The sequence below is a fragment of the Trifolium pratense genome, linkage group LG2 (genome assembly GCF_020283565.1).
Source record: "Trifolium pratense cultivar HEN17-A07 linkage group LG2, ARS_RC_1.1, whole genome shotgun sequence".
Lineage (NCBI taxonomy): Eukaryota > Viridiplantae > Streptophyta > Magnoliopsida > Fabales > Fabaceae > Trifolium > Trifolium pratense.
In genome coordinates, this window is record NC_060060.1 from 20,608,148 (window position 1) to 20,631,124 (window position 22,977).

General features: G+C 34.4%; 2 long non-coding RNA genes and 2 pseudogenes across 3 annotated transcripts; 2 read left to right on the forward strand and 2 right to left on the reverse strand.

The window, feature by feature from the left end:
* The first annotated feature begins 1,450 nt into the window (after window positions 1-1,450).
* Window positions 1,451-5,040, forward strand: LOC123906719 (annotated as a pseudogene).
* A 1,276-nt stretch (window positions 5,041-6,316) lies between these two features.
* LOC123904355 lies at window positions 6,317-11,980 on the reverse strand (annotated as a pseudogene).
* An 834-nt stretch (window positions 11,981-12,814) lies between these two features.
* On the forward strand, window positions 12,815-15,044 carry LOC123906738. Its single transcript, XR_006809010.1, has 4 exons — window positions 12,815-13,051; window positions 13,181-13,237; window positions 13,635-13,695; window positions 14,938-15,044. It is a non-coding gene; the product is annotated as an uncharacterized LOC123906738 (long non-coding RNA).
* A 691-nt stretch (window positions 15,045-15,735) lies between these two features.
* On the reverse strand, window positions 15,736-17,804 carry LOC123906739. Of its 2 annotated transcripts, none has more exons than XR_006809012.1 (3): window positions 17,769-17,804; window positions 17,112-17,347; window positions 15,736-16,526 (listed from the first exon to the last, which is right to left on the reverse strand). It is a non-coding gene; the product is annotated as an uncharacterized LOC123906739 (long non-coding RNA). The 2 variants fall into 2 exon arrangements; XR_006809011.1 differs by lacking the exon at window positions 17,769-17,804 and adding an exon at window positions 17,576-17,760.
* Window positions 17,805-22,977: the final 5,173 nt, after the last annotated feature.

The following is a 22,977-nucleotide window of genomic DNA, read 5'->3' on the forward strand; positions in this document are numbered from 1 at the left end:
TCCGTTTGTTTGAAGAGAAATAGAGAAGAAAACAAATAGGGAAGAGAAGATGATTTTCTCTTGTTTGGAATGCAGAGAAATAGAGAAGATATTACAAAATCGTGTGACCCACTACTTTTTGGTTTCTCTTCGTGACATTGACAGCGAACCAGGGACGGAGGGAGGTAGTGTGTTGTGTGGGCACTTGCCTGCACAACTTTTTTAGATTTTTTTTTTATATACTAGTATTAGTATATTGAGTGTTGATATTTTGAGTAGTCTCATCCATCACCAATTGAAAGTAAACTCATTTCAACCCATCACACACAATACATATAAAAGACAATTAAAAATTTAGTTTTTCAATTCTTGGTAAAAATATGATCCATATTCCTATAAACCATCAAATTAGTCCCTAATTTTATAGGATACTTTTAAATATGTCTTGGAGATTATTAATATTTAAAATAGGTCTTCGGCTCTATTAAATTGACAAATTGTTCTTATATTTAACTACTTAGTATCACTTAGATATCTATATATTTTTTTGGTCAGATAATCTAATGGTTAGAAATTTCACCCTTAGTATGGATAAGTGGGGTGTCCGAGGTTCGAACCCCGGTCCTGCATATAAAATTCGACGTTCCTACCAACTAAGTTAAGATATCTATATTTTAACAACTTACTATCAATACGGTCTATTTATTTAACCACTTACTATCAATGTAGTCTATAAGATATTCTTCAAAAGAGTAATATGAATAAAGTAAAGTTTGAAAGAGTGAGAAACCTTTTTAAATTATTAATAATCTCATAGACCTACTTAAAAGCATCCTACAAAGTCACCAACGAATTTGTTTATTATTGTAATGAGAATTAACATATATATTATTACCTTGTTGAACATATATTTGTGTTAATTGTGAAAACTTCATTTAGAGTTTGATAATTGAAAGTATTGCATATGATGTGTTCTATATATAATATGTGTTATATGATCATAGTTTTAATTTGGTAAAAAAATTCTAACACTAAGCAATAAAAATATTTTTCAAAAAAAAATCATGTTCACAACTCTCATCAATTTTTAATCCTTAAAACACTTGATCAATATGAAAGTATAAAATTTGTGCGGTCCATCTATAAAAATAGATTTTTGAGAGTATACATTTAATACTACAAACTTATATATTTGGTGCCCCCGTTATACAAAATTCCTGGCTCCGCCACTGCAGCGAACTAGCTTAATTTTTCTGTTGTTCCATTTTTACCCTTCATATACTCATGTGTAGCAAATTAGCAATTGCTGTTAACAAATTGAATCGAATCTTGACCACTGTATCACAAATTGAATTGAATTGAATTGAATTATGTGGTTGTTATTTTTACTCTCATGCCCTGACTAACCTACAAAACACATTGACATGTCAACAGTTGGTTCAGTAAAACATTTGTTTGAAAATTTCTCGGCATCAAGAAAGAACATATATGCCATGATTATATATGCCGTGGAAGACATCAATATACAATATTTTTTACTGGCAAGGTGTTCTAACACTCAGCTATACCCATAAATGAAAAAGATAACATTATTCTCTTCACTTTCTGCCTTCATTTGCCAATCAGTAGAAACAAATTAAAGATAATTAGTAGAACCGATTCAAACTTCTGCTTTGAAACAGGTATATCAATATTTACGTAAATGAGGCATGATGTCTTATTTTTTATAAATGAGGTATAGTGATTCCAAAATCTTAGTTAATGGCTTGAAACTTCTATTCAAAGATGACATACGATAAATGTGCATACGATTGTTTAGAGCTCGTCTCCAATTTCAACGGCAAGTTCAAAGAAAGCCAATCGTATGGTTCAAAGCTTCTACTCGGTTGCTCCGATGGATCTCTCCGAATTTACTCGCCGAAAACTGAATCATGCTCCTCCGATCGTTCAAAACCTTGCTTGAGAAGAAACTTACTGGTTTCGCGAAGAAGCCTATTGTTTCAATGGAAGTTGTTGAATCCATAGAGCTCCTTTTACCAATCCATCGCTTTTCATAGATTATCTAGTTTGGAAACTATAGCAATTAACACCAAAGCTAAAGGTGCTAACGTTTTTTGCTGGAAAGATCGGAGGGGGATTCTTTGTTTCGCAAGGCAAAAGCGTGTTTGCATTTTCAGAAATGATGGTGGTAGGGGATTTGTGGATGTGAAAGAGTTTGGTGTACCGGATGTGGTGAAGTTTATGAGTTGGTGTGGGGAGAATATATGTTTGGGGATTAGACGAGAATATATGATTTTGAATGCTTCAAACAGTGCATTCTCTGAGGTTTTTACTTCTGGGAGACTAGCGCCACCTTTAGTAGTGCATCTTCCATTCGGGGAGTTGCTTCTTGGAAAGGAGAACATTGGGGTCTTTGTGGATCAAAATGGGAAACTTATTCCTGAAGGCAGGATTTGTTGGTCAGAGGCGCCCTTGGAAGTTGTGATTCAGAAGCCGTATGCTATTGCTTTTCTGTCCAGATTCGTGGAGATTCGCTCTCTTTGACAACCTTATCCATTGATACAAACTATTGCTCTACGCAATGTTCGTCATCTTTGCCAAAGCAGTAATTCTATGATACTTGCTTTGGATAATTCTATTCAAGGTCTCTTCCCCGTTCCTCTTGGAGCCCAGATTGTCCAACTAACTGCTTCTGGCAACTTTGAAGGCATTGTCATTGTGCAAGCTCCGTCCACAGTCAAGTCTACATGCTGCAAAGGAGGGATCAATTTATATAAGATAAGCCCATTATCTTTTTGAGAATGGAAGCTATGAGGAGGCTATGGACCATTTTCTGGCATCTCAAGTGGATATAACCTATGTGCTTTCTCTTTATCCATCCATTATCCTTCCAAAGACAACTATTGTTCATGAGCTAGAGAAGTTGGACATTGAAAAGCGATACTTCCAATCTCCAGAGTTTTGTCACGTCTTTCAGATGATATGGAACCCTCACCCTCTGACGAAAGTGCAGCACTTGAATCCAAAAAAACAAACCATAATATGCTTATGGCTCTAATAAAATATTTACAGAAGAAGCGAGGTAATTTTATTGAGAAGGCTACTGCAGAGGGGACTGAAGAGGTTGTTTTAGATGCAGTTGGGGATAGCTTTGCATCCTACAATAGGTTTAAGAAAGCAAACAAGGGGCGTGGTAATATGTCGGTTGGTTCTGGAGCTCGGGAGTTGGCTGCAATATTAGATACTGCTCTACTCCATTCTTACTGGACAATCTTCAGCGGCTTTAGAATTGCTTAGAGGTGTTAATTACTGTGATATGAAAATATGTGAAGAAATACTTCGAAAAGGCAACCTTAACGTTGCTTTATTAGAACTTTACAAGCGCAAGTCATTGCACCAGCAAACTATTGAACTTCTTCACAAGTTGGTGGAAGAGTCAATATCCAGTCAGTCTGAAACCACACAAAGGTTCAAGCCTGAGGACATCGTTGAATATCTCAAGCTACTAAGTGGGACAGACCCCATAGTTCTGGAATTCTCAATGCTTGTTCTTGAAAGCTGTCCATCCAAAACTATTGAGCTCTTTCTTTCCGGAAATATACCAGCGGATATGGTGAATTCATATTTGAAGCAGCACTCTCCAAACATGCAAGCTCGGTACTTGGAGCTCATGCTTGCGATGAATGAGAATGCCATATCTGGAAATCTGCAAAATGAAATGGTAAACATCTACCTATCTGAAGTACTTGGCATGCTGACTTAAATGCTCAACAAAATTGCGACGAGAAAACTTACATCCCAACTAGGAAAAATTTATTGTCGGCTTTAGAAGGTATATCCGGGTACAATCCAGAGGTTCTGCTGAAACGTCTTCCTCAAGATGCTTTATACGAAGAGCGTGCATTATTGTTGGGAAAAATGAACCAACATGAACTGGCATTGTCTCTGTATGTACATAAGCTTCATGTTCCAGAATTGGCATTATCCTATTGTGATCGGGTGTATGAGTTTATGTATCAGCCATCTGTAAAGAATTCAAGCAACATATACCTATTGCTTCTGCAAATCTATTTGAATCCTCGAAGGACCACGGAAAGCTTTTAAAAGATAATTTCCACACCTATTATTAATATTATCCCCACCAAGTTCAGCCATTTCTAGAGTTAGTTCAACATCTGTAAAAAGAAAAGGAGGCCGAGGAACCAAGAAAATTGCTGAGATTGAGGGTGCAGAGGACACAAAAGTTAGTTTGACTTTGAGCAGCACTGACAGTAGTAGGAGTGATGGTGATACTGATGAATTTAATGAGGGTGGCTCTACTATCATGCTTGATGAGGTCCTTGACCTGTTGAGTCGCAGGTGGGATAGAACAGATAGAGCTCAGGCCCTTAAACTTTTACCAAGAGAGACTAAGTTACAGGATTTGCTATCATTTCTTGGACCCCTTTTGAGAAAATCTAGTGAAATGTACCGTAACTGTTCAGTGATCAAGAGCTTGAGACAGTGTGAGAACCTTCAGGTGAAAGATTAACTGTATAGTCAGAGGAAAGCAGTTGTAAAGGTAACTGGCAATATCATGTGTTCTCTGTGCCAAAAGAAAATAGTGACTAGTGTTTTTGCTGTCTACCCTAATGGGAGCACTCTTGTGCACATCATCTGTTTTAAAGATTCTCAAAATATGAAAGCAGTGACCAAAGGGTCTCAATTGAGGAAGGGATAATAATGAAACTGTGACCATTGGTACTTGCTGGTTGCTGGATTATGATGACAATTTCACTGTAATTTGTCTTCTGAAGCTTATTTCTTTCTAGTTCATTAGTGTGAAAAATGAGTTTTGATATATATGTAAAGAGCGCGAGTTTTGTTTGCCTTTGTTTCCCCCCTCATTTTCAAACTGTGTTGTATAATTGTATCATTATCACAATTTTTCTACATTGACATGTAGTATTCTTGTCACTATTAAGTGTTGCTTTAAAATTTTGAAGTTAAAAAAAATATACCCAAACATGTATTGGCTTATTGCTAATCAGAAAGTTTGGATGCAATCATAATTCCAAGACATGTCATTCACCACATTAAATATCTATTTATCTAACCCATCCACCAATTATGTACAGCAATATGCATGTGCAATTCTGTATATGACCATGCAAATTAATAAAATAATGAAAAATACCACTTTTGCCTCTTCTATAGCCATTGTAAATGAATCCTGATCATCTTTAGCTGCAACTATGAGACAGGGCACCTGAAAGCCAGTGTCTTTTCCATGACCAGCGATTTTTAACAAGAGTTCAGATGATGCCCACCGTGACGACTCATCAGACCTAAAATGAATATTTAGTCAGCTGAGCTCCATGCAACCGACATTTTTCTAGGTACTTAGTATAATGAAATTATAGTTAACTTAGAAACCCATAGATGAGTTGTAAATTTGACATTATGAATACCATGCAAACACATAATGACTTGTAAATCTTATTTTTAATTTGTTTGAAGCTTCTGTTTGTACTCCTCCCGAGTTCCAATTTCAATTATAAACAAAAAAAAAAGCGTTTAGTGCTAAAAAATATAGGTAAATTTAATTACTTTCACCCCAGTCAAAAGATGTCATCCCTAATTAATATAGTTTATATTTTGCAACAACCCTTTTGTTCTCATGGAAAATGTTCCCAGGAAGGACAGTGTAGGAAATACAATTACTTTTGTTGATAACATGAAGAAAAATAATTAGAGTTTACTAATATTCTTAATTAGTGTAAAATTTCAATTGTTAGTTTGAAAAATCAACCCAGAATTTGTGGTCTCTGTTGAGAAGTCCCACATCGGTTGCGAGATGGCCTGAATATATGTTTATAAAGAAGAAACAATCCTCACCTTACAAGCCAGTTTTGTAAGGTTGAGTTAGGCCCAACTCTCAATTCTAAGAGTCTCCATCTTGTACCTTATTTAGGAAGTTCACCCAAATGCTTTTGATTTCAGATTCAGATGTTGAAAAGTTGCTTATGAGCTAAAAATCCACCTAAACTAGGTATAATTTTTGAGTTTATAAGTGGTCACCTGTCATGAACAAAAACTGCAATGTCACATGAGGCTAAAGACTCCTTGTTGGCCAGTAGCTTTATGACTCCACCTCCATAAATCTCTCTCAGCACAAGATATTTTTTGTTTTCCTGCAAGCAAAATGATATTCCATGAATTGGAAGATATAAATGCCAATATGTACAAAATGAATACATCAAATGAAGACTTTGGTGCAAGAAAAGGTGAAAGAAATGAAATGTCTTTCTCTGTCACAGTAAGAAGCTATTGTCAAATGTCAATCAAGTATCAATTACCCTAGAGATATCAACCGTATTTACTGCATAACGATCCTCATTGGTTGGATTGTAAACTTCAGAATTTGGCCTGCATTATGAATTTCAACACCAATAAGATGATGCACGATAATTAAAGCTGTGTTACCAGCAACCTCGAGGTAACAACTAAAATACCTTCTAATGAAAGAATCCAATGATGCAGATTTTCCAGCCATCATAGGCCCAAAAATGAAGCACTGCAATACATTTTATTTTGGCCAATAACAAACATCCATATGTAAAACTATTGCCACATCAACATTTTTTGGTCAAAATTAGAATGAGGGACTACAAAGTGCAAAAGCGAGGGGCTAAAATTGCACAATTGAAACTAGAGGGGTCAAAATCGCACAATTGAGAAACTTGGGGGGCTAAAAGTGCATTTAAGCCTAATATATAATATAAAAATCAATGGTGATGCAAATTAAATGCTATATGCACTGAAAAGATACACGGACCAGACATACAGTCATACATCATGTAAAACTGAAGCAACCTTGATTCTCAAAATACTATCCATAGAAGCCTACCATTTTTCTACAAACATTGTTCAACAAAGTATAAGGAAGACGGACTAGAGACAAAGATAAAAGACTTGTGCACCTCTGACAAAAATGCATCAAGTGATAGTCCTCCAAATACATTACTTTCGACAGCATCCTTGTATGGATTTTCAATCCAGGGACTGCAATTAAAAATCATAAAATATCAATAACATTGACAAAAGTCTAAATTGACGTTCAGATTCGGGAAAGGCATACATATATAAAATGTCATAGCTGGACTTCGTAAAAACAATGAAGAAGCAAAGTCAGAACCACATCCTTAAAGCATGTATGTACATTTTAAAAGATTGCACTACCTATGAAACATTACAAGTAATTTACCTTTCCAGTGCAGTAGAAAACTATTATTCAAGTCCACGTTGTTGCAGAACCTTATCCTTGAGGAAGGAAAAGATATGGTTAATTTGCAAATTGTATAATGATAAAGACAGTTGAGAAAATGCCCTTATCCTGAAAAAAGTGAAATTATTCAGGGTCGTTTGCATCGTAAGGCATGGCCCGAATCAAATTTTCAGCTTCATCCAAGCTTTCAGCCCTTCCAAGAAGATCAATCATACAACCATAATGCTCAATCTGAGGCACAATTCCAAATCTCTCCATTGCTTTGAAGCATCTTCTTCCTTCCTCTACCATACCACAATGGTTGCAAGCAGACAACACACTAGTCATAGTTATCTCATTTGGTCCAAACCCTTCCCGTAACATCACCACAAACACCTCCAGCACTTCCTTCGCACAACCATTGACTCCATAACCATCTATCTTAGCATTCCATGAACCCGTATCTTTTTCCATCATCTCCTCAAAAACCAATTTCGCTTTTCCAATTTCCCTACATTTTGCATACATATCAACCAATGCATTACACACATGAACAGATCCATCAAACTGGTTCCTTTCTACAAACTCATGAATCCAACCACCCAAATCCAAAGCACTCAAATCAGCAACAGCAGGAAGAACACTCACAACAGTCACTTCATTCATTTCCACATCCACATTCCCCCTCATTTCACAAAACAACTTCGACGCATCATGCGGCCTTCTATTCTGACAATACCCCCTAATCATCGCATTCCAACTAAGCACATTCTTCTCAGGCATACAATCAAACAAAAACCTAGCCTTATCAACATCACCATCCTCACAATAACCATGAACCATACTAGTCCAAGAAATAACATTCTTATCTCTCATCTTATCAAACAAATCCCTTGCCAAATCCATACACCCCATCTTAACATACCCATCAATCATAACATCCAAAAAGCTTCCTCGCCTCACTATCCTCACACCTCGCATACCCAACAATAACCGCAGTCCATGAAACCAAACTCCTCACACACATTTCGTCAAACACCTTCCTAGCAAAACCCACAAAACCAAATTTCACATACATATCAATCAAACTAGTCCCAACATACAAATCAAAACAAAACCCATTTTTCAAAACAACTCCATGAACCTCAAAACCTTCTCTCACGCCATTACAACCTCCACATCCCTTGAAAACCGAAGTAAAAGTATAAGAACTAGGTACAAAATTCTCTCTACAAAGCTCCTTATAAAGAATAAAACCCTCATTGAATTGAGGAATGGAGAAATGGGTATTGATAATAGTGTTACAGAGAAACTCGTCGCGGTTGTGCGTTTCTATTTAAGAACATACCGAATCACCATCAAATTCATTAAAGATTGTCACCAAGAAATCAATTGCTTGATTTGTCAATTCAACACTCTGTAGACATTAAATTCAATGAGAATAGAATAAAATAAGTTCCCTATTGTCAACAAATTGAATACAAACAGGTATATATAGAACATAATATATGAGGCCACAATTCATCTCAAAAGAAACACCTGATCAGGTGCACTCTATGAAAACGGCATGAAGAAACAGAAATCCTGTCAAAGTAATATATATATAGGTGGTTATGGAATTGGTAGCTTAAGGAATTGTGGAAGCCTTTTTGCTTAAGGAATTGGTCCCCTATTTCATTAATACAATTACATTTCCCTTTTCCATACTTAATTTCTCTGTTATTTTGATCTGGATCCCGTTATCTTATACACAAGTTAACATACAATAACATGATGCGAACAAGCTTGTATTCAAGCTAAAAGGTGTCAGACTATTATAATTGGGTAATAAACAAGCCATCATTGTGACATTTAATATGAGAAGAAAAATTAAAACCTGAAAATCATTCAGTTCAACGTCGCTAAGAGCACCATCTCTGTCTTGGTCACAGAGGATAAGAATCCGCTTCAAAGCCCGCGCACATCAAAGTTTTAGAGTTTGTGACTCTTTATCAAATAAAGCAGCCATGGGATAAAAGGCAGCCTTTTGTGCTAAGAATAAAACGTCAAAGACCTTCAACAAGGAAATTTAATTACAATTGTGTGAAACAAAATCCAGATATGATTGTAGCAATGGCCTTTAAAATAAGATTTAAAAAAAAAAAACAGAGGAATTTGGTATAAATAAAAATATACGTGGATACTACTATATGCTGAACACTCAATGTATGCTTCAATATCGCAGAACTGCTGCATTAGTGGCGACATCGCTTATTCTAGGCTCACCTGCTGATTTTCATCTTGCTGATCAAGCTTACACCCAACCACTATAACCGGAACTTTGACCTGTTGATGAAGTTAAAATATCTATCTATGTCAAGCATACATACAACAGTGGTTCCTTCCATTACAAGAAAAGGAAAGATCCGAATCTGTAATTGGTGCAGACGAGGGAGCCAAAAAGTGGTTATATTTTGAAGTGTCTGAGGATCACATGCATAAGTAAGGACAACTGAGTCAGCCTGCTTTAGTTCTTGATCAACTTTATCACTGTCCTCAATACTGCAACAACAAAATCACAAGAAGAATATTCCGATCAGGGTAGCCACTAGAATTTCACACTTGTGAATAAGTTAAGTATCTGGGACGGGGAATAAGTGATGTGTCCGGGATTCAAACCCAAACTCTTGCATATATAATGCAATAATGTGATGTCCCCACTAACTAAGCTAAGCGACGACTCGCATTTCATTTCTAATTAAGCAAATAAGAAACATAAATGTGAATTATACAACCGGCTTAATCTGGATGTATCGAAAAGAAGCACTCTTCGAGTAAGTGTTTACTCCTTGAGAAATTAGAGAGAAGAAAAAGAGAAATTGAGAGGAAATAGAATCTTCTTATCATTCATCATAACACAAAAAGAAAAAAAGGTTTCAAGTACAGATTATATTGTGCAAGTGTAGCATAACAAACTTGCACAATTTGCGGGAATGAAAAATAAATAAAAGATAAAAAGCAGTAGTTTGTGCTCTTCCCAAGTGTTGGGCTTTCTGACTCCTCATCACTATTAAGCTCATCCATGACTTGAATTGTGCTTTCACTTAAAGGGGGTGTATCATTCCCCACGCCTCAAAAATCACCTGTCCTCAAGGTGAATGAAGAAGGAAAAAAACAGTATGTAAGTGGATACAACCCGCTTAATCTGGGCTCCTAATTGTTCTATGAAGGCTCATCCAGAGAACACCATGCCCCTATACGAGAAAGAGAATCCTCCCATGAAAGTAGAAACTAGCTGTGAGACAATCCATTTCTTAAGTGAACATCCCCCAGGATCCCATTGTTTAAAATGCAAGGATCCATTTGTAATTGAAATTGTAGACAAAGCAATGCCAAAATAGTCATATATTGTTTCACTTGGTATATCCAGCAAAGATGGTGTGCTCATGGCTACTATGGAGAGGTGAGCTACAATATGGGTGATGCCTTGCAATACCTTTTTATCATTTCTACCAATACAAATTTTTGCATGGCTTTGATGTTTCTCCAATGTAATAGTCTGATGTTTCTCATGAATAAGCACATCTAGATTTAAGTCTTGAATTCCATAAAGAGATTAACTTCTACCATCAATTGTGGATATATTTGTGAGTTTCATCAATTATGCCATGATAATTTGTGTCAAAGTCACCTTCAGTGGCAAGAGCATGATGTGTATTGTGGTTTTGCTTGTATTCCAAATGGGACCCATTTATAGTACTGAGTTTCACATGATAGTGCACATTTCTTTGTATGATGACAGAAACATGAATGGATACACAAGAAAACATCATGGTAAGATGCAGTCTAATATTCCAATGACATTCATAAGAATTTATTGACTTAAGAATATATGTGTATGTAAGCAGCAGTGCAACACTTTGACAAAAATTGGATCCATATCCGAACAAGAAACTGATGTTGCAAGATAATCAATATCTTACCAGAAAACAAGAGTTGTTCAACTTTCCAAAAGTTTCCTTTATACATGCATCTCACTGCACCCAACCACATCTGTGTGGCATTCTTCTGACTGTTGATGGTAGCATATGGGACTAAAAGAAGAGAATAAGGATTCATCTTTTTGCTAGTCTTTGGATTAGAAAGTTCGGTTTCTAGTTGAGTACAAGAGACTAAGGCAAATAATGATTAAAATATGCTCCACACCACCAATGGGCATTGTCAACTTTTGACCGTTAAACAATGAGTCCCCTATTGCAGCAAGTTAGGCTTGATGTTGAGTTAATTTGAAGAACTCGCGTGCAACAGCAGTCACACTAGTGTTGCGATTAACACAATGATTACCTCTTGGTAATGATTGAAGTAATGTGTTTAAGGTAGGATCAGACTTTGTTAATGACACAAACTTGGTGCACAAAAACATCACTATATCACTTTCTTCACTAGCAAACAGTGGAAAAATAGCAATACCAATATCTTGGATCTCTTCCGCGGTACGAAACGTACCACCTTCGAGAAGTGTTTCTTAACACTTGAAATGAAGTAAGAATGACTCTCGTCAACAACACTAACGATAATAAACACACGACCATGATCCTGCAATTCAACAATGTTGGCCCCAACTTTCATGTAATTAGTGGAAGATGCAGCACAAACATCAATTTGAAGCTGAGTGGTGAAGTTGGAAAAGACTTCAACAAAGGTATATGAGATATATCCTCCATTAACAATCACAGGGAGATCTCTGTTGACTGTTGCAGCAAGTATCAGATCCATTGCTTCAGTGACTTTAAATTTCTTTGCCCCTGTCACAATTTTGCACTCATTGTCTCACAAGATTCTTATTTTTGTATCAAATAGTTCTTATTCTTTCTCCATACGTATCATTATATCAAGTATCAAATAGGAATTTTGGTACAATGATACTTAATATGGTAGAAATGAAGGCTTTGAATCTAACATGAATATTGCCGAAATTATTGCATTTGATATGAATATAGAGTCGGCACTTCCAACAAAGCGTTGTAGCTTTAGACGAGAATTATAATCACGAGGAAATGATATAATCACCCAATGAATTTTTAATACTACTTATTAGTTAGGCCCCATATTGTAGATTCGCCCTTAAACCACCAAAATCTCATAACCGTTTATTATATTTGTTTTGGTCCTAGTTGTGGTGGTACAAAAGATTGACATCTTCTGAACACGATGTCGTTGTCACCTCCAATGCGGCTCAGTTAACAAACTGGTTGTGATGTCTCGATGTTTTTTGTTTCCAAAATGTAGGATTGTCAAGATTACTATACCGATCTGTGATGGCTCCGACCATCCAATTGTTTATGTGCTAGCTCGTGTTAGGTTGTGCAAATTTGTAAACCTAAATTATTGTAAAATAATTTAATATAATGCTAAAAAACCTAGTTTAGACATGAGTTTCTTTCTCGTCGTTGTGCCTGACCCTTCGACTGCATCCCCTTGTATGCAACAAATTTCGAAAAACAATTTGTAGTAAACTGTGGAAACAAACAACATTTTTTCAGAAAACTAAGTGATAATAAGGTGGTATAAGTATTTGTAATTATAAGACTAAAAACAAGATACGAAAACAAAAAATAGAAGCGGAAACCAAACAGACCCTTATATTTAGATCTGACTTTTCAATTACAATGCCCAACTACCTTTCCTCATTCTTCTGGTGGCGTTATTGTTGATGTTATCTGTTGTATTTTCCTTTTTAGATATTGGTCTGATATTAATTAATTAATAAATATTCAGCAGAAGCGACCCAAGCCTTCAAAGAAGCCTATTTTATTGTCAAAATATCCAGAAACAACAGATTTGAAGGTGTTGTTCTATCTCGTACTTTGTTTTCTATTTTTATTTTTCTAACGGTAACAAGTTTGGCTGTCACCATATGTTACTATGGAGTTTAATACAATATTGTATGCTAAATGATACTGTTTTCACCTACAGGGTCTTAAAGGCATTGCGGAAACCTACATTCAAGAAAAAAGCACGGGCTTTAGACAGGTCAGTTTCAGATTCTATCATATCAAATGGTATGGATAAACCTGAGCAAAAGCAAAGGCTATTGTTGAGGTTTGAATTGGCTCGATTTTGGTCCTTTGAGTAAGTGTTTTGAATAGCGGGCTTATAGCACCTAAAGTGTGGTTGAGTGCCATGCAGCCCATGCCATGTAATGTACAGGAAATTATAACCTCGATGAGATGAATTGGTTTTAACTATATAAAAATCAATAGTATCCTTATCTAATCTAAGGCACAAACTATAGTAGAATATTGTATCTTGTTCTGTCCACTGAATCCGCCAATTATAGAAATTAACCTTCACTTTATGTCATTCAACAGTCTGATGTACCAAGTAACCTTTTGAATTTTGTTGTGTCTGATGGATCTGCCAATTGCAGTTAGTAGAGCAACGACAGGAAGGCACATCAGGAGTTGTTGTTCGAAGCAGTAGATCTAATGGTATGTGCTCATTCTGTTTTTACTTGATTTTTCTTTGTGGAGTTGAGGTACAGATTTGGATCCCTTTAAGGAAGAAAGTTTGCTAAAAGGAAGTGTTTCAGTTACTTGTTTTTCGACTCCATAAATGATAGAAAATGGCAATATAAAAACGTACCCTTTTGCTGTTTATAAATTTAAGATCCATTGTTATGTGTGATTTTAATGATCTGTCTAACTAGAGTCGATTATCAATCTTGAACCGAAAAACTAAACTGATGATAATGTTGTTGTCTATGTTGTTGCTGGTATTAATGTTGATGAAAAATAATAAGTTTGATGCTATGAATCTTTTTTGTATCCTGCTTCTTGTGATACTATATCGTAATTATTTATCTCTGTTGTGTTGTGTGAAGGAGAGTGTGAGTGTATAATAATAGAAATGAATGAATGAAAAAAAAGGTTCAAAACTTTCAAGTATTTATATTGGGAGGTGAAGTGAAAATATCATATGTTGAGAGAAAATGGGAAACAGCAACAAGACTAAGAAGAGGGAATATGGTTACGCCTTTTACAGTTCAAGAGGTGTTGAATGTAGATTAGACAGTGGAATAAATGTCATTTTGAAATTGAATTGCCACATTCCTTAGCTTATTATATTAACGTAAACAAATGTTGATACCACGATGATTAGTACACAAGAACTCATCATATGTACTTTAGTCTCTTAGGTATATGCTTAAACTCTGGAATCAAATCTAATACTTTGTCAATTTTCTGAAGAGTGTAGAGTTTATTTCCTCTTTATATTTTCCCTATATAATTGAAGATATAGTAGCATTTACCTAATTTGATTTTCCTCATATCCACACAAACGTGAGCATGTTGTGTTGTTGAATCAATTCATCCTAAGTAGTTATGTTTATATCTTGTTGATCATTGCTTGTTGAATTAAGATTTGAGAACTAAAGTAGCCAACAATAATTGGAAGGTAATAGAAATACAGTGACTGCTTAATATAAGCTAGAGTGACCCTGTCATAAGGTTAAGGGTAGGGTCGTTAGGTCTTCCTAATCATTTAGAAAAGTTAGAACAAACTATCTTTGATATTCCTGATATAACATACAATGAAGAGCTACATTAGGAATCATCTTTGGCACACTTGCTCTATTTCTAAATGCAGTTGTTTATCTATAATGTTGTCTCCGATAACTTCCCTGCCAATATATTTTTTATTTATGCTAAAATTGAGAATGTTTATTGTAGTTGATGATCCCAAGAGTCTGTCATGATGAGTTGGAGTCTTTCTCCTTGATGACAAATAGTCCATGTAAGTTATGTCTACAACTTCCTCATTAACAAGCTAGTGTTGCTTATTTAGTTTTTTATTTTGAGCCATTGTTGCTTATTTACTTATATTTCATCTTCTTTCCCATTAGCTTTATAATTACTACTATTGCCATTTACTTGAGAGTGAGATAGATGATTCCATTTGGTCTTCACATTCTTTCCATGAACCATTTAGAATCTTCTTCATACATTGAGCTTCTCTAGCATCATCCATGAAAAAGAGGAGTACTAAACAGAATCAAGACACATTTGAATCCACTTTCCTCATAAAATCCATAAGGTAACCCCAATCAACTCTATCTTAAGTTTTACTAATATCAATTTTTAGAGCTACTTCACCAACTTTTTCTTTAGTTTTACATTTCATGTGGTGAATTATTTCCGTAGTCACCATAATGTTATCAAGTATAGACCTATCAACAACAAAAACAAATTGTTTTATATAAATATATCTGCTAAGTAGTGGCTTGAGTCTGTTTGCCAACACTTTAGAGATGATTTTGTAAAGTACACTGTACAAGTCTAAGATCTTTCATGGAGGTGGGGTTAATCCTTTGGTGATATTCTGTTGTTTTTAAGTTGACTATTTTGTAATTTTATTTTCTTTTTTCAATGCGTATTATGCTAAATAGCCTATTCGTAGGTATAAGCCACATTATCAGATTATGTCCACTTCACAAAAAAAATATATATATATATTGTTGAGGGACCAAATTAAAAATGTTTTAAAATTGCAAAACTGAAAGTGTTGTGGCTATATAGTTTTAAACCATATAGGTTCTACGAAGTTGAATGATTTTGGTTTGAGGAACTCTCATGCTAACAGTACCTGCTCTACAATTCCTTCTAAGAAATGCATAGAAATAATTTATCACCAATTTTTCTTTGCTCTCACATCACCATGTCCAAGCAAATAAGTGCATCCAAATGCTTTTCCTTCTCTAAGTGCTGAAATCTCAAGTTCAAGACTATGTTCCTCATATACAGAATCTCCATTAATTTCTTCATAATTTTCGCCGCGCATCAGTGGAAGAATCATTAGTTCATCCCTTTCTTGAGCTTCCATTATCAAGAAGTCCTCTAGATTTTGAATAAGTTGTTCGAATTCATGATGATCTTCTTTCCTTCCTACTTTATAACCATACCACGCGACACATCGAAACATACGATACTCTTTCGCGCAAACTCTTTGAAATATGAATCTTTCCTCTTGTGGAAGCATAGGGATAGGAACATATTTAATGCAAACAAAAACTATAGTAGAAGCAAGTGGACACTTCCATAGTTCCATGTGTACATAATTGAGAGGAAAAAGGTAGCAAAAGCAAGTGGAAGCCAACCACCTTGAAAGAGTTTTGATAGAACAGATGACATGTAAATAAGTTCAACTGATCCAAATATAAGTGAGCATGAAATTACCATAAATAAGTTCTTTTGCCAAATTAAAAGCATTACAAGTGTCACTAAGGTTGTACTAATCATCGTGACTCCAACTTCAGCTATGCCTGCAATAACAATATAAATTCTATAAATATAATGGCAAGCTTCCAATATCATTTGACCTCTTTCTGTCTTTGAATCACTGACACAAACACAGATACTGAACACAACTCTAATCTCAATTATCAGACACCTAACAAGTAACAAGTTTTTAATCCGAAGTGTCAGTGCTCGTAGTTTTCTGTTGTAAATCAACAGTTTCTGATTCAGTCCATCAAGTAAGAAACAAGTTATTACAATTTGATCAATATTCTACTGTTTGATTAATGCTTTTATATAAATTTTCACTACACATAGTCAAGTTGGAGTCATGAACATCATGAAACATATATTACAAATCCAGAATATAAAATTGGGTTGAAATCATCATATAGTCAAACATTTCATGGTATACATGTTAGAATTGACTTCTGGCATAAACATTTGTGAGAGAGCTTACAGAAACAACTTATGACATGTTCACTAGTTATAGTCTATATAAAAACAGCTTATGGTTTATGAAAACAGCTTATAGTGAACCTAATACTGTTAAAAAAAGAGTAAAGAAAATAATAGTACTACATGGAATATGGAGATTTGAGGAACTTTACCATATGAATTTGCAATATCGGTAGTGCTTCGGAAGATGGAAACAATAAGTATCCACATGATCATAAAAAACCAGTTTATTACAGGAACTTTGTTGAGGTGTGATTTATCTTGAGCCTAGGAAAGCACCCTAAAGCCATAGATTGTTTTATGCATGAAAATGCAGCAGATATCATTGCTTGGCTAGCAATCATAGCAGCAAGTGTTGCAATCACAAACACTGGCCAGAAAAGACTTCCTGTTTCACACAAAGCACAGATATCTCATAATTTGACTAGTGTTATGAAAACAAAACCAGACTAGACCGAACGGTTCAAGTTCAACTGGTTGAACCGAGAACTGGCCAGTATAGCGGTTAGTTCAACCACAGTCGGTTCATACTTCATAGTTTATAGAACTGAACAGAACTGAGTTCAACTGTGCCTAGTTCAACCGGTTGATCTTCGGTTTTATTAAAAAATATTACCTGGAACGGAATCATAGAATATATTTGAATAAGAAGTAGGGTTCTTCAGCAAATAAGCAGCTTGGCCCATATAAGCAAGGAGACAAGGAAATATTATGCAAGTGAATGCAAATAAACAAATTCATAAAGAAATTTAAAGCAAATTCAAATAATTACAGAAAAGACATGGCAAAGAAACTTAGTGGTTCCTTACTTCCTTGTTCAAAATGAAAAGAATCTGAGGTTTCACTTACTCTTGCTGAAAAATGACCAAGATCAGCAAACATTGCTTCTGAACCTGCAGAAGAAATCGACATGCAACGTACTGATTCTTGTACTAAAGGTTACTTCCATGCATCACAAATTTCTCATTTATATGGACAAACATGAGTGACTTATTTTCTAAAAGATTAAATTAAAATTTATATCATGTAAGTTTTTACATATTTTCTAGCATAAATTTGGTGCTTCGTATAACAGCATATAACAAGAATCCGATGATTTAAATAAGTTTTACATAATTGCTTATCCTCATAGATGTGATACAAACTCATGAACATATATATAACACGAATATCAGGCACACAGACGTCGATACATGTATCACTGTCGGCACATGTTGATACGGTATGTAGTTAATATTTTAAAATTATTAAAAGAAAAATATGATAAATAGTCACATAATACTTCAACTACATTTAAATCATTTTAATAAATAAATTTTAGTGTTCTTAATCTAAAAAAGAAAAATAAGTCCTCTTTTTCAAAAAATATGGTTTGGGCTTTAAGGCTCTCATCCACCCCCAAAAAAAAATTGAGTTACTTTTGTCGTCCTACTGATTACTCAAACATTGTTCACTACTTAAAGAGCGGATGTGTAAAAAATACGGCGTGCGAGTAACCAATTAAAATGACAAAAGGAACTCCCAAAACATATAGGTAATTGCTCTTATTCCTTCATGTTGGTCACACAGGTAAATTATATTATCGAAGAATATCTTTTAGCAGATATACATCTGGAGAAAATATTTTTCAGTGTTTACTTTTTGAAATTTAATTTATATGCACCGTCAGTCTAAAGTTATTTTGCACATACGTACAATAATATTCCGACACATTATGTATGGTAATTAAAAACACATGATGTGTCACATTCATTAAATGATGTGGCAACGCGTCATTGAATGTATGTGTAAAAAGTTTTTACACCGATGGTGCACAACAATTAAACTCTTTTTAATTACCATACATGATGTGTCGGTATATTATTGGACTAATGTGCAAAATAACTTTACACCGACGATACATATAAATTAAATTCTATTTTTTAATCAAAATATGAACACAAATCCTTCAAAAACTAATTCGCAAATAAAACCTAAAAGTAGAAGAGCATTGCCCCTCTTATATCGATCCCAACATGATTTTTGTATACTCACGATCTACACATCCAAAAAGTTATAATGTCTAGAGAAATAAGAAAAACACATTTTATATAGGTACACTATCAGTTCAAGAGGCTTTAAAGATCCAGATCATCTCCAATTCTTGTTTGCCTTGTCATTATCTCAGCTGTCCATCTTTATTTTTCTCTACCTTCAAGACTGTTTCTTTTCATTCATGTCACTTTTTATGTATTCTCAACCGTTAGATGAAGAGCATCAGACGTTGCCTTCACACAAGTGCAGAGTGTGCGACGACATAGGGCCTCAAATTTTTTGAGGCCTCCGGTCAAAATTTTAAGACCTTTTATAAAATATCATATGTGTATTAATAGATTAATTACGAGACCCTATAATAATAGTTATATATTATCAATGTTCATAAAATATTAGATGTCTATCAATAAATTAATGGTAGACCATGGATTTTTATTTATTTTTTTTGTGCAAGGTCATTGTTCAACAAATCCCTACATTAACATTTTTTTCGGCATAATTTTAGTTATATATTTTAAATTAAAACTGATTATTTTATTTTAGTTTTTGGTAGAAAAACTGATAATTTTTTTTTGAAAAACATAAGAGTTGAAATTATTACATGTTGAACTCATTCACAAACTCAACTACCATGTCATTTTAATCTTTGTATCAAATTTAATTTTTTATTAGAATGTCTCTTTTTGATGTTATGTATAATTATTGTTTATGGGTTCTTATGTTATTTACAAATTAATTATTTTTTTTTGTATTTTTTATTAGTCAAGAAATGATTTGATGTCTAAGTCAAACATGACTTCTTAGGGTCCAAAGCCAAAAACATTACTCCCTCCGTCCCAATTTGATTGACACAGTTGACTGTTGTGCATTATTCACATATGTTGTTTTTACTTTATTTTTCTACTAATAAACAAAAATAAATATTAGCATATAAGATGTTGTTTGATTCGTCTCGATGAGTATTTTCAAAATATCAATTTTTTATAATTTTTACTATTATACAATTAAAAATATTAATCGTGAAAGTTATGTATCGGCATGCGTGAAACAGTCAACTGTGTCAATCAAATTGGGACGGAGGGAGTACATTTTCTAATAGGATGAGGTTTGAAATTTCTAAATTGTGTGGTTGTTTATTAATTCAGTTATATTTTTCATTATTGCAATAACAATCCTTTTCTCATTCAGTTCAGGCATAGACTAATATGAAATTTAACGACAATAAAATTATGGGTTGTGTTCAACTTGTTGCATTAGTATAACTCTCATTTGAGGTTCAGGTTCCCTCCATTTGAGGTAGGTTTCATCTAGCCCATTGATTGCATGAATGTGTGTTATGTGTAAAAAGAACATCTAATGGCTGATATCAAGCCTTCTTCTTCTTCAAGACCAATTGCAAAAGTGAGAACCCTTAAAATTTTAACACATGTTTTTAAAATACTCTGTGTCGGCCTAGATTTGATTTTGATCACTTTGTGAGCACGAAACGAGATTGCAGATCTTTAATTTATCCACAACTAAAGTTCGCTAGTTAAAGTAATTCATCTATTACTTCTTCATATAAGTTGCTTGTACAAGAAGTTATCTTAGCAAAGAATTAGTTAGAGATGATGCACTAATTCTCTACAATAAAGTGCATGATAGATTTGATATAATAAGATGGGAATGCAAAAAAATTGTGGATTGTGGCTGCGATTTTCGCCAAGAAACACTTTAAAGCATTGAAAGCAAAGATGATGATGATGATGATGATGAGAATGTTTTAAAAAGGTCTCGCATAATATGTGATTATTGGGTCAAAAAAGGTATATGTAAAACACTTCATAGCATTTCTAAAATATATTAAGTAAAAAAAAAAACATTTATAAAATATAATAGAAAGTGTTATGTTTTTTTTTTCACCATCAATTTATCTGATTTGGGGATCAATTTTAGTATCAAGTGATTTCAGTCCCCTTTCATTGTAGTTGCGGAGTGGTCGAACTTTGATCTTCACTACTAAATCATCTCATTTTGACTTGTTAAAAAAAAGTCAATGTGGAGGCATTTATTGTACCAACATAGGAGTAACTAAAATGTTATTTTTCTCTTTTTTACACCGAATTAATTATGTTACTATCACTTTAAATTTAATTAATGATTAGTTTTCTATTTTATTTAAGGGTCATGCTAACTAGTGCCCCGGGGCACTAGTTAAGGAACTAAAAAGGGAAAGAAAATAAAAAATTTGTATTGAAAAAACAAAAATTTAAACTTTTAAGATGTTGACTTCACAAGTTTCAAGATAATAATACTATCTTTAGTTACCTTAACCAATGCCCCGGGGGCACCGGTTAGCATTTTCCTTTATTTAAAACAAAAAAACATGTTTAATTTAGTAAAAAAAAGTTTAATGTATATTTATTTAACATAAAAGAGAATAGAATGTCGTAATAGTGAAGAAAATTATTATACAATAAAATTTGAGTTTAATGGATATGTTTTGTCATGTAAATTAATTTTACACCGACATCCAATAGGAATCAAACATTTCTCCATGTCATACAATTATAGTGGGATGATTTGGCGGAATACACGGTTGGTATTGTAAAATTAATTTACACTGTTAACATCAAAACCATGTTTTCAGTCACGTTATCTCACTTAACCTCATCTTCTTGATATGATATGGAAGATTGAATCATTTTAATTAGTTTCCTGTGTAAAATTAAATTACACTGACGTTTTCAATAAACTCTTTTTTTTTTTGAAGGAAAAAGACTTATAGCATTTCATTATTAACTATGTTACCAATACATATGGGTACATCAATAAAGAGGTGGAAACTAGCTAGAGATGTGGCCACCCTTGCTAAGGCATGAGCAACCTCATTGGCTTGTCTCCTAATAAACTCGATACGAGAGTTTCTAAAATAAGTGTTATAGACACATACGCAATCCTTAATAATATCTCCGAGCTCAGACATGTTAGGATGCTTACTATGGAAACTAGTGACAACATTTCTTGAATCAAGTTCAAAATCAACATTTCCCAGCTGCAGGTCATGGACCCAATTGAGAGCACTGAGTAAGCCAAGAGCTTCTCCTATATCGACATCAGTAATGGGCGATAGCCATTCTGTTTTGGCCAAAACAAACCTTCCTTGATCATCTCGGATGCACATACCTATTCCAACTTTGTTCTGCTGTTTGGAGAATGATGCATCTATATTGCATTTGTACCGACCAGTTGGAGGTTTTGACCAACAAATGTGTTTTCTTGAGATTGATTATTTGGACTCTATATAGACTGATATGGATAACCATATCAATTGGCTCATACTATTCTGCATGATGTTTTCTCTCCCGACCCCCCTCATTTCTTTTCTACCCCCCAAAAATCCAATTTTGTCCCTTGCGGTTTCAAAAAATTTTGCCAAAAAACTTCGGTTCGTATTCACCGAAGCCAAATATTAGACCATTTCGGTAACTGCAAACCGAACATTAGCGTTTTCGGTACACAAAAAACGAACGTCAGCTTGTTCGGTATCTGCGAACCGAAATGTTCTAGATTTCAGTACGTTGGTCGCTGGAATTAGGCCATTTTCGGTAGAAGTTTACCGAAATAATTGTTTCGGTACCTGCGAACCGAAATGTCCGCAGTACCCCACAAGGGCAAAAATAGAAATTCAGGGAGTAGAAAAGAATTGAGGGGGGTTGGGAGAGAAAACATCATTCTGCATTGACCATCCATCTCATATCCAATACCAAGTTAGCCCCACCCCCACGATTCAAGTCAAGCCTATCTCAATTAGACCATACAAATTAATCATCATTTCTCTCCCGACCCTTGCCTTTTTTTTATACCCCAAAAATCTCATTTTGCCTCTTGCGGTTTGAAAAAAATTTGCCAACAAACTTCGGTTTTTACGAACCGGAGTTTTTAAACATGGAAAAAAAATTGGTTTATATAAACCGAAATAACATATACCCCAAAAAGAAGAAA